The sequence below is a fragment of the Lytechinus pictus genome, chromosome 2 (genome assembly GCF_037042905.1).
Source record: "Lytechinus pictus isolate F3 Inbred chromosome 2, Lp3.0, whole genome shotgun sequence".
In the NCBI taxonomy this organism is placed as follows: domain Eukaryota; kingdom Metazoa; phylum Echinodermata; class Echinoidea; order Temnopleuroida; family Toxopneustidae; genus Lytechinus; species Lytechinus pictus.
This window is the reverse complement of record NC_087246.1, coordinates 18,119,612-18,134,937: the sequence shown is the minus strand read 5'-3', so window position 1 is coordinate 18,134,937 and position 15,326 is coordinate 18,119,612. Positions and strand designations below refer to the sequence as shown.

Genomic DNA, 15,326 nt, shown 5'->3' with positions numbered 1-15,326 from the left:
GCGAGTGGACTATACTGTCTGAAAACATGACTATTAACAAAACTATGTCATTTGTATACTATCTAATGTGATAAATGCTGTATTATGATATTCAAAATTGCTGTCATAGACCCCTTATCCTGTGTACAATATATAAAAGGGGACAAATAATTTTCACAATTGAATTTGTTTGACTTTAACATGCCAATAACTGCGAAATATTGGTGTAACACTGTCTGACAACAAGGATTTCTAACGAAACATCATTTCCCTTGCAATTTCGGTAATTATGCTGCATTTTGACATTCAAAATGGCTGCCATAGGCCCTATCTGTATTATGAACAAAGCGAATGAAGAAACTAATTTTCGCAAGAGTAAACACAATAAAATGAATGTAATTGTAATCTACGAGTGAAATATTGTCTAAAAACATGTTTTCTGGCGAAACATATCATTTCCTTTTTCATGCATGAGATAAATGATGTATTGTAAAATTCAAAATGGCCCCTAAGGGCCCTTACAGTATTATCTAAAATGTAAATGGGGACAAATACTTTTGAAAGAATAAGGATTTGCCTGACTATGAAATCCATATAATTCTGTTTTATAAGGAAAATATTGTTTGAAAACGTGATTTTTTTTAATGAAATATAACATTTCCTCTCCCATGTAGGTGATAAATACTGTATTTTGACTTTCAAAACGGCCGCACAAGCCCCTGCAAATTCTGTAACATGCGTATAGGGAAACTAATCATCACCAGAATGAGAACCAAAAACGCACGTAACTATGTGATGTATAGGTAAAATTTGGTCTTGAACATGATTTCTGACTAAATACATCACATAATGGTTGAGAAGGTACTTTAAAATTCAAAATTGCTGCCATAGCCCAAAGTAGTATGTACAACTTACGACAGATAATTTTGACAAAATTTTTACTATGAAAATGGCTTAATTTTGATGTAAGTGTTAAGTATTGTCTAAACCCAATGATTTCTAACGAAATATATCATAGCTTGTGTCATAAAGGTGATGAATGCAGCCTTTTAAAAATGAAAAATGGCCGCCATAGTCCCTTATCTTAATATGTAAAATTTGAATGGGGAAAGATAATTTCCACAAAGAAACATATTGCAGCCATTTTGAAATTTAAATATAGCATTTATCACCTAACTAACATAAGAAATGATCTATTTTGTTAGAAATCATATTTTCAGACGATATTTCACTCATACATGCAACACCATTAAGTCAAGCAAAGCCAAATCCTGTTAAAATTATATGTTCCCATTCACAAAGTACATAATAGGCCTACCGTTAGGGCCTGTAGCGGCCATTTTGACTTTCAAAATACATTATTTATCACCTACCTGGCAGAATGAATGATATATCTTGTTAGAAATTATGTTTTCAGACAATATTTTACTCTTAAATCAAAATTATATGCATGTTATGGTGCTGACTCCTGTGAAAATTGGTTTCCTAGATCGATTGTACATAATACAGTCAATGTCTTTTGGCGGCCATTTTGAAAGTCAAAATACAATATTTAACACAAATATGAAACCCGAATAATATATTTCGTTGCAAATTATATTTGAAGACAGTATTCCACTAATTTACCACAAAAAATACGTTTTAGTGCTCACCTTGTGATTGTTTTTGTCCTCTCTCACATCGTAGATCATAATTTTAGGGCCTTTGGCGGCCATATTAAATATCAAAATACAGGGTTTATCACATACATGGCATGTTAAATAATAAATTTCGTTAACAATAATGTTTTTAGTCAGTATTCCACTCGTTTATCTTAACAAAATGCATTTTAGTGCTCACTCTTGTGATTTTTTGTGTCACCATTCACATTGTACATAATAGTGTTAGGGCTTTTGGAGGCCATTTTGAATATCAAAATACAGGATTTATCACATAACTGACATAACAAATGATATATATCGTTAGCAATCATGTTTTCAGACATTGCTTCACTCATAGATCATAATTACTTGCATTTCAGTGCTCAATTTTGTAAAAATTAATTTTCCCCATTCATATTGTACAGGGGTCTATGATGGCGGCCATTTTGATATCAAGAAAATAAATATTTTGACAAATCATTTTTTTAGATATTATTTCACTCCGGCAGCACAATTGCATGTACTTTATACCCAATGTGTGGACAATTTTATGATTTTCATGGGTAATTTGAATATTTTGGCGGCCATATTGGATTTTGCCAATTTGCAGAAAATGCTCAAGGTTACACGAGTGGCATCATTCAGATTCGGAATCAGCACCCTCGAATTGACAAGAAACCATAAAAAAACATTGTATATATAAAAAAACAAGGTTCGACCCCTTCTATCCTGGACTACTGGTAATGAAAATAAATGCCTTACCAAAGGGCACTAGTGCACCAAGAGGAAATATCAAACCAGATCACCAGAATCCGAAATGTCTCGCTCTACCAACTGCACTATTGCGCCTTCTCAGATAGGATGATATATAAGACGTTGATACTGCATCAAAAACATGCATAGATCTAGGTCTGTATCATTTGAGAGCATATTGCACAAAGCACCAAAATCTGACAAATATCGAATAGGCTAAATTGTACAAAACCTGCCGTTCAATATGTTGCCGTATTGAAAAGTCTAAATCCCTACACACAAAAACATAACGCACACAAAAATCAATGCAATGCGATGCGCAGCATAGAGCACAATGACACAAAATGATGTTGCAAATGATAAAGTCACATTTCTAATTCTATGCTCAAATAGATAGATGAAATGAGGGCGAGGCCCGGGGGGGCCACTTCCATTGACGAGTGGATACCATGCGCGACCACGGGGTCTTGAAAAGCACCCTAAACACGTATTTTCCATATTCTGAAAATGCACCCCTTAACAAGTATTGGCGTGTGAAACCCTACCCTTAACAAGTATTGGAAACACATACTATTGGCAAGTATTCCCAGAACTGAGCCCCTAAACAAGTACAGCGATGTATTTCCCATATTCTGAAAATGCACCCCTTAACAAGAATTGGAAACAAAACGATACTCTTAGCAAGTATTCCCTGAAATGAACCCCATAACAAGTACAGAGGTATTTTATTGTTATGTCACGCGTCCGTCGGTCGTCGGTTTTACCTTTAGACACCATTATTTTGGTTTAGTACGGCCCCACCTTCCACACCTCGCGCAAATCGGACTCTAAACACGTAGTGTTGGGGCAAAAAGGACATCCTTTATAAAACATTTTAATTTTGTTTTATCATCCCCGCACATTTGACCCTAAACACATATATTTTTCCTAGCGAAATAGATACCCTTTTTTCAATATTTTTGTGTTTTTGACACCCTTATCACGTTACGTACGTAACGTGCCCTATCTTGAAAAAGACATCCTTTTTACGTGTTTTTTTGGTCGCGCATGGTATCCACTCGTCAATGTAAGTGGCCCCCCCGGGGGGCGAGGCCATATTATATAGTGCCTCTTGACAATAACATGATCATGATATAAATGTACACTGCATTTATGATTAATAGTGTGTACTGTGTAGCATGTATTTTCAAGGCAACATACATGACGTACCTCCTATATCAATAATATACCATATATGGTTTGTACTTCTTCATCAAAGAATCTGAACAGTTGTAATACCCAGTTTGAAACTGTACGCATTGATGGGTAATACTGATCATACATGTAGTCAATTACACCAAATTGAATTTAGAAAATACTGTTCTGTGATATTTTCAAAGATGGGCAAAAGAAACTAAAAATATGTGCAAAACCTGGCTTGCATGAATGAAGACAATTATTTTTTACTAAAAATGATGCACAACCCATATCAGATGAATACATGTAGGCAACAAGAGTATGACTTGGTGCATTATAGAATTAAATGATAAAAAAGGCAAAAACTATTTTCTGATCCCACCGCTGCCACCAAATGAGGATGAAAGACCCAGACCAGAGCTAAAAGTGAAATTAACAATTGACAAAATGAAAATCTATAAGCTAGTAACAAAGCACAACAATAACAAGTTTCATGCATATTAACCACTTGCTTCCAGAGTATTTTGAGAAAAACTCATATTACCGGGTCTTTAAAATATTTTAGGCTTTACTGCAGTGCTTACAGGTATGTGTCAGAAAAAAAAATTGGCTGACCACAACTTTTCAGATTCATGCATGTTTCAGAGCAGACATAATCTCTGGTTATAAGTCAAGGGTCAATACATAAAATGTTCATTGAAAATCATCATAAACTACAGGTACCATAATTTGTGCATATAACAGGAGCCATCAACGTTTATTATAATGAGAGGCTTGTGTGGCCTGCATGTGTTGACCACTTTTCCTTCCGGTATGGGCCACATACAGCACAAGGGAGAATTGAAAAATTAAATGAAACAATGTGGCACAAGCACAGGATTATCAGGGGAGCATTTCATCAACATTTTCGTCCGACAAGTTGTCAGATCTGAGAACTTTCATTGACTTTGATTGGCTGAGCTGAGAAGCATTGTTACTATATCATGGTAACTATCGGATAAAACAGGAGTCACTTGTCAGATAAAAGTTATTTAAAACATCTGACAAGTCATGAAACGCTCTCCTGTACAACTAAAATGCAAGTGAGATCTCAGGAAATCGTAATTTAAATGGGAAATGTGAATTATGAAAATGTTGATGAAATGCTCCCCTGATAATCCGGTGCTTGTGCCACATCGTTTCATTTAATTTTTTGTTGTAGTGTGATGTGTTTTTGTAATGTGTGGTGTGGGGTGTGTTTTTGGTGTGGAGCTTTTGTAATGTGTTTATTAGTATGGTATGGTGTGGATGGGTCTTTGTGTTTTTGTAGTGTGATGTGTTGTGATTGTTCAATGTTGAACCGGGGCCCATGGATGTATTGGACCGGCACCGTGCTTGGCCTTGGGGCATTTCCCCCCTCGGCACCAGGTAAAGTTTCAGTGCAGCTGCCCTTGCAACGTATCATATTGTTTTGGGTTAGTATTAGGTCACTGTGTAATTTTTGCTTTGTATATCATTCAATGCCATTATTTTTGTAATTATTTATTATATGTTAATTGTTATACATTGTTTTTTGTATACCAACAGCCGGAATATGATTTTTATGCCAATGTAATTTCTTTTTATTTTGAGCATTACAATAAATTTTGAATATCTGATATCTGAATGCCAATCAGATGTTTACTTTAATGTGTCCGTGACGGATGAACGAGATGAACTTGCACGCATAATCGCATATTATTATTATGAAGCACACAAATCATATAATAGTATAATTGAAAATGAATGCCTAGTCTGTATTGCAATTTAGTCTCTCTGAGTTTCATGATCTCTGATTCTGAAGCCTTTTCTTTATTTGTTTTTCTTTGGGAGGGTGGCACGAGGTGTGAGAAATGAAATGGTATTACTATTGGTAATCAGACTAAAAAAATCAACTGAATGCCAGCTCAAAACCAGACTTCAATTTTCATTCTCTTATTTCAGACCTTTTAATGTTTTATCAATCTTATTCATAAACATGATAAATGCCCCCCAAAGGCAAAATGTTTCTTTTTCTCTTCTTCCTATATAATATTAATAAGCACAGTGAATGCAAGAAGGCCAACTTGCATTTACAGGCTAGCAGGTTCCATACCGCCACTACAATGCACTGGTCGTCCTCGAGATACCGAGTGTATCATACAATACATACATCACTGTCTTCAGACTAGACCATCGCATCCATGGATGCATCACAAATTGCGGACAGAGCAGAATCAGGCTCATTTCGATGGCATCATGGACATGGAGCTGATGGTATTATACGACTAAAGTGCCAAGGCGAGAACAAAAACGAATTTCTCATTTGATTACGAAAATAATACTACAACTAAGCACCGTACATACCTCTATCTACTCTTGCTCAGCCGACCTTTGATCATTGATGGGATTCAAAGTGTTGTGTGATTCAAAGTGTTGTACGCTTTCGCCTTCTAAGGTCAAAAGGGCTTGCATTAATCAGCAAACCAACGCTGGATCCCGGCAGTGGCGTATACACGCTCCCGCTAGCGCTCTCTAGCTCGCTCACCAAGCTACGCAGCGCCACCACAATCCCAGAAGGGTACCCTAATTCCAACCCAGAAGGAAAAACCAGTTCCACTGGACCAGTTAGACCAGTTGAATTTTAACTGGTAACTCTGGAAACTGGAACATCGGTTTACTGGTCTAACTGGTCATACTGGTCCAGTTAAAATTTTACTGGTCCAATTAAAAATTAAACTGGTCTTGAATTACTGGAATTTTATACTGGTCTTGTTTCTGGTGGTTAATACTGGTCTCACTGGTCTTCATACTGCTGGTATCCAATTCAAGCTGGTCTTTACTGGTATTTTCTACTGGTCTGACTGTTCTTCGAACTGGTCGAACTGGTCCTCGTACTGGTCTAACTGGATCAATAATTACATGCATTTGGTTTGTTATATACCATGGTCAGTGAAATGTGATGGAAAAGATGGTTAGTAAATTAATCTTTCTGCTGTTATTTTAAATGTGATATATGAAATTACACATTTCCATTGTGAATTAGTTCACACACTTATTTGGAAAGTTTTTAAACAACAATGAATGCCATTGCAAGGATATTCCATTATAAATCCTGATTTTTCTTTTTAAAATAGGAAATATGCAAATGAGGTAAACCCCCGGGGGTAAACCACGTGATCAGCATCATCAGAATTACTGGTATTACTGGTCTTGACCAGTTCAATTTCAAACAATGAATTACTTTAGACCAGTTGACTATATATCAGAGGAATATATCTTGCTTTGATCTTAATCATAATTAAAGGAAATTATTATTGTAATGATAATGTTAATACTTGATAATTATGATAATATTAATAATAATAATTACAATATCAATAACAATGATAACAGGAATAAGAATGATAACAACAATGATCATAATAATAATAATAATTATGATAATTATAAGAAGAATGATGATAACAATGACAACGATAATAACTTTCTCTGAATTGCAAGATTCATTTTCCATAATTCATCAAATGATCTGACTTGAAATAAAGTCATTATTTATTGGACCAGTAACACCAGTTTGATGAAAAACAATTTAACTGGTATTACTACTTTGCTTCAACTGGAATGCAATTGTTTGAACTGGTCTCCAGTTGATGATTTTTACTGGTCCAGTAAACATATACTGGAAACCAGTAAAAATCTACTGGAAACCATTTATTGGACCAGAAACACCAGTTTGATGAAAAACAATTTAACTGGTATTACTAAATGCTTCAACTGGAATGCAATTGTTGGAGCTGGTCTCCAGATGATTTTTACAGGTCCAGTTAAAAATCAACTGGCCCAGTAAAAATATACTGGAAACCAGTAAAATTCTACTGGAAACCAGTAAAAATTCTTACTGGTCTTACTGGTTTTTCCTTCTGGGAACGACCATAGCTAACTCCATGATGCAATTAATCCTCCAGAGAAACCAATTACAACCAGACACTATAGCCAAAAAATTTAGGGGGGGTCCACCTGAAATTTTGGGATGGACACAGGTAAAAAATTGGACAAGCAAAAAAAAAAAGGAAAAAAAGTAATCAACCAAATTTTTTTTGTGGGACCACAACAATTTTAGGGGGGTCCCACTTGAATTTAAGGGGGACGCAGGAAACAAAATTGACGAGCAAAAATAAAGAAATTTAAAACAATGGGGAACAACAAATTTTAGGGGGGCCGTCCCCCGGCCCCCCACCTCGGGGGGACAGGACCCCCCCCCCCCCCGTCTCCCCGCTTCCGCCGCCTATGACTGTACCTATCATCTACTTCGTCAGGGAGCAAAACCCTATATTTTGTTTAAAATTACTTAAACCTATTTTGATTGAAAAAAATGACCCGAGTCTGAAAGTATATCTGATCAACATCCGAGGAAGCGGGATCGAGTGCTGACCCCAAATTTTGAGGTGCTGCGCGAGCTACTAGTACTTGCGTCAGCCTATGTCAAGTGAGCCAACAATAAGCTAGCCAACAGCAAGCCAGCCAACAGTTCCTTCCAGCCAACAATATCGCGATATAAGATAGATCAGATACAGGATTTTGCGCACGAAGAGAAGCGTGCATTCTTGTACAAATCAAACAAACGGGGTCAGGTGGGATTTCCCTTCTTTCAATTTGTAAAGAAAAACAACGGGCTAGTGCTTTAATTTTAGTAGCCCACACCCCTATATACTCTATGTGTTTTCGTATATTGAGGAGTAAATTTCAACTAAAAGTCCTCTTTATAAAATACAATTGGAAGATTGCTCCTGAAATATATTTTGGGTGTGTGTAGGGGGGTTTCCCTTCTTTCAATTTGTAAAGAAAAACAACGGGCTAGTGCTTTAATTTTAGTAGCCCACACCCCTATATACTCTATGTGTTTTTCGTATATTGAGGAGTAAATTTGAACTAAAAGTCCTCTTTATAAAATACAATTGGAAGATTGCTCCTGAAATATATTTTGGGTGTGTGTAGGGGGGTTTCCCTTCTTTCAATTTGTAAAGAAAAACAACGGGCTAGTGCTTTAATTTTAGTAGCCCACACCCCTATATACTCTATGTGTTTTCGTATATTGAGGAGTAAATTTCAACTAAAAGTCCTCTTTATAAAATACAATTGGAAGATTGCTCCTGAAATATATTTTGGGTGTGTGTAGGGGGGTTTCCCTTCTTTCAATTTGTAAAGAAAAACAACGGGCTAGTGCTTTAATTTTAGTAGCCCACACCCCTATATACTCTATGTGTTTTCGTATATTAAGGAGTAAATTTCAACTAAAAGTCCTCTTTATAAAATACAATTGGAAGATTGCTCCTGAAATATATTTTGGGTGTGTGTAGGGGGGTTTCCCTTCTTTCAATTTGTAAAGAAAAACAACGGGCTAGTGCTTTAATTTTAGTAGCCCACACCCCTATATACTCTATGTGTTTTCGTATATTGAGGAGTAAATTTCAACTAAAAGTCCTCTTTATAAAATACAATTGGAAGATTGCTCCTGAAATATATTTTGGGTGTGTGTAGGGGGGTTTCCCTTCTTTCAATTTGTAAAGAAAAACAACGGGCTAGTGCTTTAATTTTAGTAGCCCACACCCCTATATACTCTATGTGTTTTCGTTTATTGAGAAGTAAATTTCAACTAAAAGTCCTCTTTATAAAATACAATTGGAAGATTGCTCCTGAAATATATTTTGGGTGTGTGTAAGGGGGTTTCCCTTCTTTCAATTTGTAAAGAAAAACAACGGGCTAGTGCTTTAATTTTAGTAGCCCACACCCCTATATACTCTATGTGTTTTCGTATATTGAGGAGTAAATTTCAACTAAAAGTCCTCTTTATAAAATACAATTGGAAGATTGCTCCTGATATATATTTTGGGTGTGTGGAGGGGGGTTTCCCTTCTTTCAATTTGTAAAGAAAAAGAACGGGCTAGTGCTTTAATTTTAGTAGCCCACACCCCTATATACTCTATGTGTTTTCGTATATTGAGGAGTAAATTTCAACTAAAAGTCCTCTTTATAAAATACAATTGGAAGATTGCTCCTGAAATATATTTTGGGTGTGTGTAGGGGGGTTTCCCTTCTTTCAATTTGTAAAGAAAAAGAACGGGCTAGTGCTTTAATTTTAGTAGCCAACACCCCTATATACTCTATGTGTTTTCGTATATTGAGGAGTAAATTTCAACTAAAAGTCCTCTTTATAAAATACAATTGGAAGATTGCTCCTGAAATATATTTTGGGTGTGGGTAGGGGGGTTTCCCTTCTTACAATTTGTAAAGAAAAACAACGGGCTAGTGCTTTAATTTTAGTAGCCCACACCCCTATATACTCTATGTGTTTTCGTATATTGAGGAGTAAATTTCAACTAAAAGTCCTCTTTATAAAATACAATTGGAAGATTGCTCCTGAAATATATTTTGGGTGTGTGTAGGGGGGTTTCCCTTCTTTCAATTTGTAAAGAAAAACAACGGGCTAGTGCTTTAATTTTAGTAGCCCACACCCCTATATACTCTATGTGTTTTTCGTATATTGAGGAGTAAATTTGAACTAAAAGTCCTCTTTATAAAATACAATTGGAAGATTGCTCCTGAAATATATTTTGGGTGTGTGTAGGGGGGTTTCCCTTCTTTCAATTTGTAAAGAAAAAGAACGGGCTAGTGCTTTAATTTTAGTAGCCCACACCCCTATATACTCTATGTGTTTTCGTATATTGAGGAGTAAATTTCAACTAAAAGTCCTCTTTATAAAATACAATTGGAAGATTGCTCCTGAAATATATTTTGGGTGTGTGTAGGGGGGTTTCCCTTCTTTCAATTTGTAAAGAAAAACAACGGGCTAGTGCTTTAATTTTAGTAGCCCACACCCCTATATACTCTATGTGTTTTCGTATATTGAGGAGTAAATTTCAACTAAAAGTCCTCTTTATAAAATACAATTGGAAGATTGCTCCTGAAATATATTTTGGGTGTGTGTAGGGGGGTTTCCCTTCTTTCAATTTGTAAAGAAAAACAACGGGCTAGTGCTTTAATTTTAGTAGCCCACACCCCTATATACTCTATGTGTTTTCGTATATTGAGGAGTAAATTTCAACTAAAAGTCCTCTTTATAAAATACAATTGGAAGATTGCTCCTGAAATATATTTTGGGTGTGTGTAGGGGGGTTTCCCTTCTTTCAATTTGTAAAGAAAAAGAACGGGCTAGTGCTTTAATTTTAGTAGCCCACACCCCTATATACTCTATGTGTTTTGATTTGATTTGATTTGATTTATTTTATTTCCACATTTCTAAACAAAAAAAAAAGAATATACAAGTATAACATTTTTTTTCAATATTACATAATAAGCAAATATTTTTTTAAACATAATGAATAATGCACATAAATCATTATAAAATATCAACTGTACTGTGAAATTATATATCTATATACATTTTCTTTAATTACTGAACATATATATAGAAATGTGGGAGACCTCCATCTTAAGCTTGGAGCTTGAAAGCGATGGAGGCCTCGAAAGGAAAGGGGATAGAAAACCAGACTGTATAGTGCAATAAAAGAGACTATCTTTTATTGCACAAAATAATAGGAATATATCAAAAGTGGATAGAGAAGAGAAATTTGATTGAGATAAGATTAATAACGTTGATAAAAGTGAAAGTGCAAGTGCAGGTGTGCGAGTGTGCATGTGCAAGGGGGGGGGGGGATTATTAGTTGTTTGGGTACACAGAAAGATTTTAGAAATTATAGCTTGACAGCGTATTTTTTTTCAGAACAGCTTTGAATGAATAAAGTGATGTGCATAGCTTAATGTCATGTGATAAATCATTCCACAAATCCGCACCGTAATGTCTAATTGATTTGTGTGTTATTATTAGTTTTGGATTTGTTAAATGAAAGTTTGTGGAGTTTCGTGTTGGATAAGAATGGATGGTGTTGTTCAGGGTGAACATATTTTGAAAGGAAGGGGGAAGTAATCCCTTTTTGTATTTGAACATGAATATAGCAGCATGAAATGTATTTATATCTGAAATTTTTAATGTTTTTAATTTAAAAAATAAAGGATTGGATCTAGCAAGATATTGTGATCCTGTGCAAATACGGACTGCTCTTTTTTGTAATAAGAAAATCGGATTAAGTTTCGTTTTACCACAATTACCCCAAACTATATTACAATATGATATGTGAGGAAGCACCAAAACATTATAAAGTAAAAAGAGAGTTTTTTCAGGTAATATGTATTTTAATTTGGAAATTATTCCAACACCTTTGGACACGGAAGTTGTGACTTGGCTTAAATGATTATTCCAGGATAAATTTTCATCAATAGTTACCCCTAGAAACTTTGAATGTTGTTTTTGCTGTAGAGATACGTTATCAATATTTATCGCTATTGTATTGTTAACAGCATGTGTATTGTAATGCTTAAAGTGCATAAAATGTGTTTTGTTTATATTTAAGGATAATTTGTTGCATTTGAACCAAGTAGATACTTTACATAATTCAACATTTAAAGTAGATATTACAGTTTCTAGTTCTGTGTGAGCATAAAAAATATTAGTATCATCTGCAAAGAGGATAAACGATAATAAGGCCGAAGTATTTGATATATCATTGACATATAATAGGAAGAGGAGCGGCCCCAAAATTGACCCCTGAGGCACACCGCATTCGATAGTTTTAAAGGTTGAATCTATTCCATTAAATGTAACATATTGTTGTCTGTTTGATAAATAATTTTCTAACCATCTGTGTGCATTTCCACGTATTCCGTATAAATGTAGTTTGTGAAGTAATATTTTGTGATTAAGTGTATCAAAAGCTTTGCTTAGGTCCAAAAATATTCCAATAACATGTTCTTTATCAGCCATCGCTTTAGTAATTTTGTCGTAAATATTTACTAGCGCTAAATCTGTAGAGTGATTTTTCCTAAAACCATATTGATTTTGATTCAATAAATTATGCAAGTTTAAAAAATTGTACAATCGTGTGTATATTATTTTTTCTAAGATTTTGGATATACTACAAAGTATAGAAATTGGGCGGTAATTACTTATTTCATGAGGATCATCTTTTTTGTAGATCGGGGTAACTTTTGCAATTTTGAGTAGGTTCGGACAAACACCTGATGATATAGATTGATTAAAAATATAAGTTAAAGGATCAACAATAGCATGAATAATTTCTTTAAGCATAGATGTACTTATCCTATCATGTCCTTGTGACTTACTAGAGTTTAAGGATTTCGTAATGTTAATGAGTTCAGTGGGGTTGGTAGGATTGAGAAAAATAGAATTTTCGAATGGCGTTGAAATAAAATCAGTAAAATGTGCATTGTTGCAACTACCTATCTTATTTGCTAGTTGGGGGCCGATGTTATTAAAAAAAGAATTGAATTGTGAAGCATAAGTGGAATTATCTGCGATTTTATCACCGTTTAAAGTTAGTCCATCTTTAGGTAATTCAGTTGTCTTTTTTCCGATAATCTCATTTATAACCCGCCATGTCGCCTTTGAATTAGCGCTAACTTTAGTTAATTTGTCTGAGTAATACATCTTGCGAGATAATCTTATTAAATTTGTAAGTTTGTTCCGATATTTCCTATATTTTTGCACGTTTATGGGTGATGGTTTCTTTAAATGTAATTTGTAAAGACTGTTTCGAGTATGTATTGATTTTAGAATCCCTTTTGTGATCCACGGGTTTTTGGCCTCCCGGGAATTTTGACGCTTCCTCACAAGTGGAAAATTTTTATCGTAATAAAATTGTAATTTATTGTTAAATTTCTCATAAGCAATATGCACATTATTTTCATTGTAAATATCACTCCAATTTTCTTCAAAAAGGTCCCGTTTGAAAGATTCAATTTTTCTGGGAGTTTCTAATCTATAGCGGGGAGGTATTGTTGATTTATTTTTAGATGAATTGGTTTCGGATATCGTGAATATTGGCAAATGGTCTGATACTTCTGAATAAAGTAAACCGCCGATGATTGTTTTCGTATATTGAGGAGTATATTTCAACTAAAAGTCCTCTTTATAAAATACAATTGGAAGATTGCTCCTGAAATATATTTTGGGTGTGTGTAGGGGGGTTTCCCTTCTTTCAATTTGTAAAGAAAAACAACGGGCTAGTGCTTTAATTTTAGTAGCCCACACCCCTATATACTCTATGTGTTTTCGTATATTGAGGAGTAAATTTCAACTAAAAGTTCTCTTTATAAAATACAATTGGAAGATTGCTCCTGAAATATATTTTGGGTGTGTGTAGGGGGGTTTCCCTTCTTTCAATTTGTAAAGAAAAACAACGGGCTAGTGCTTTAATTTTAGTAGCCCAAACCCCTATATACTCTATGTGTTTTCGTATATTGAGGAGTAAATTTCAACTAAAAGTCCTCTTTATAAAATACAATTGGAAGATTGCTCCTGAAATATATTTTGGGTGTGTGTAGGGGGGTTTCCCTTCTTTCAATTTGTAAAGAAAAACAACGGGCTAGTGCTTTAATTTTAGTAGCCCACACCCCTATATACTCTATGTGTTTTCGTATATTGAGGAGTAAATTTCAACTAAAAGTCCTCTTTATAAAATACAATTGGAAGATTGCTCCTGAAATATATTTTGGGTGTGTGTAGGGGGGTTTCCCTTCTTTCAATTTGTAAAGAAAAACAACGGGCTAGTGCTTTAATTTTAGTAGCCCACACCCCTATATACTCTATGTGTTTTCGTATATTGAGGAGTAAATTTCAACTAAAAGTCCTCTTTATAAAATACAATTGGAAGATTGCTCCTGAAATATATTTTGGGTGTGTGTAGGGGGGTTTCCCTTCTTTCAATTTGTAAAGAAAAACAACGGGCTAGTGCTTTAATTTTAGTAGCCCACACCCCTATATACTCTATGTGTTTTCGTATATTGAGGAGTAAATTTCAACTAAAAGTCCTCTTTATAAAATACAATTGGAAGATTGCTCCTGAAATATATTTTGGGTGTGTGTAGGGGGGTTTCCCTTCTTTCAATTTGTAAAGAAAAAGAACGGGCTAGTGCTTTAATTTTAGTAGCCCACACCCCTATATACTCTATGTGTTTTCGTATATTGAGGAGTATATTTCAACTAAAAGTCCTCTTTATAAAATACAATTGGAAGATTGCTCCTGAAATATATTTTGGGTGTGTGTAGGGGGGTTTCCCTTCTTTCAATTTGTAAAGAAAAACAACGGGCTAGTGCTTTAATTTTAGTAGCCCACACCCCTATATACTCTATGTGTTTTCGTATATTGAGGAGTAAATTTCAACTAAAAGTTCTCTTTATAAAATACAATTGGAAGATTGCTCCTGAAATATATTTTGGGTGTGTGTAGGGGGGTTTCCCTTCTTTCAATTTGTAAAGAAAAACAACGGGCTAGTGCTTTAATTTTAGTAGCCCACACCCCTATATACTCTATGTGTTTTCGTATATTGAGGAGTAAATTTCAACTAAAAGTCCTCTTTATAAAATACAATTGGAAGATTGCTCCTGAAATATATTTTGGGTGTGTGTAGGGGGGTTTCCCTTCTTTCAATTTGTAAAGAAAAACAACGGGCTAGTGCTTTAATTTTAGTAGCCCACACCCCTATATACTCTATGTGTTTTCGTATATTGAGGAGTAAATTTCAACTAAAAGTCCTCTTTATAAAATACAATTGGAAGATTGCTCCTGAAATATATTTTGGGTGTGTGTAGGGGGGTTTCCCTTCTTTCAATTTGTAAAGAAAAACAACGGGCTAGTGCTTTAA

The 15,326-nt window shown here is 34.8% G+C and overlaps 1 protein-coding gene across 4 annotated transcripts in view; it reads right to left on the bottom strand.

The window, feature by feature from the left end:
• Positions 1-6,389, bottom strand: part of LOC129254652 (NAD(+) hydrolase sarm1-like) — a 37,962-nt gene extending 31,573 nt beyond the window's left edge. Inside the window, exon 1 of one of the 4 annotated variants that reach the window (XM_064111777.1) lies at positions 5,913-6,389. The gene's annotated coding sequence lies outside the window, so the exon portion shown is untranslated. The other 3 variants (XM_064111795.1, XM_064111786.1, XM_064111790.1) reach the window with 3 other exon arrangements.
• Positions 6,390-15,326: the final 8,937 nt, after the last annotated feature.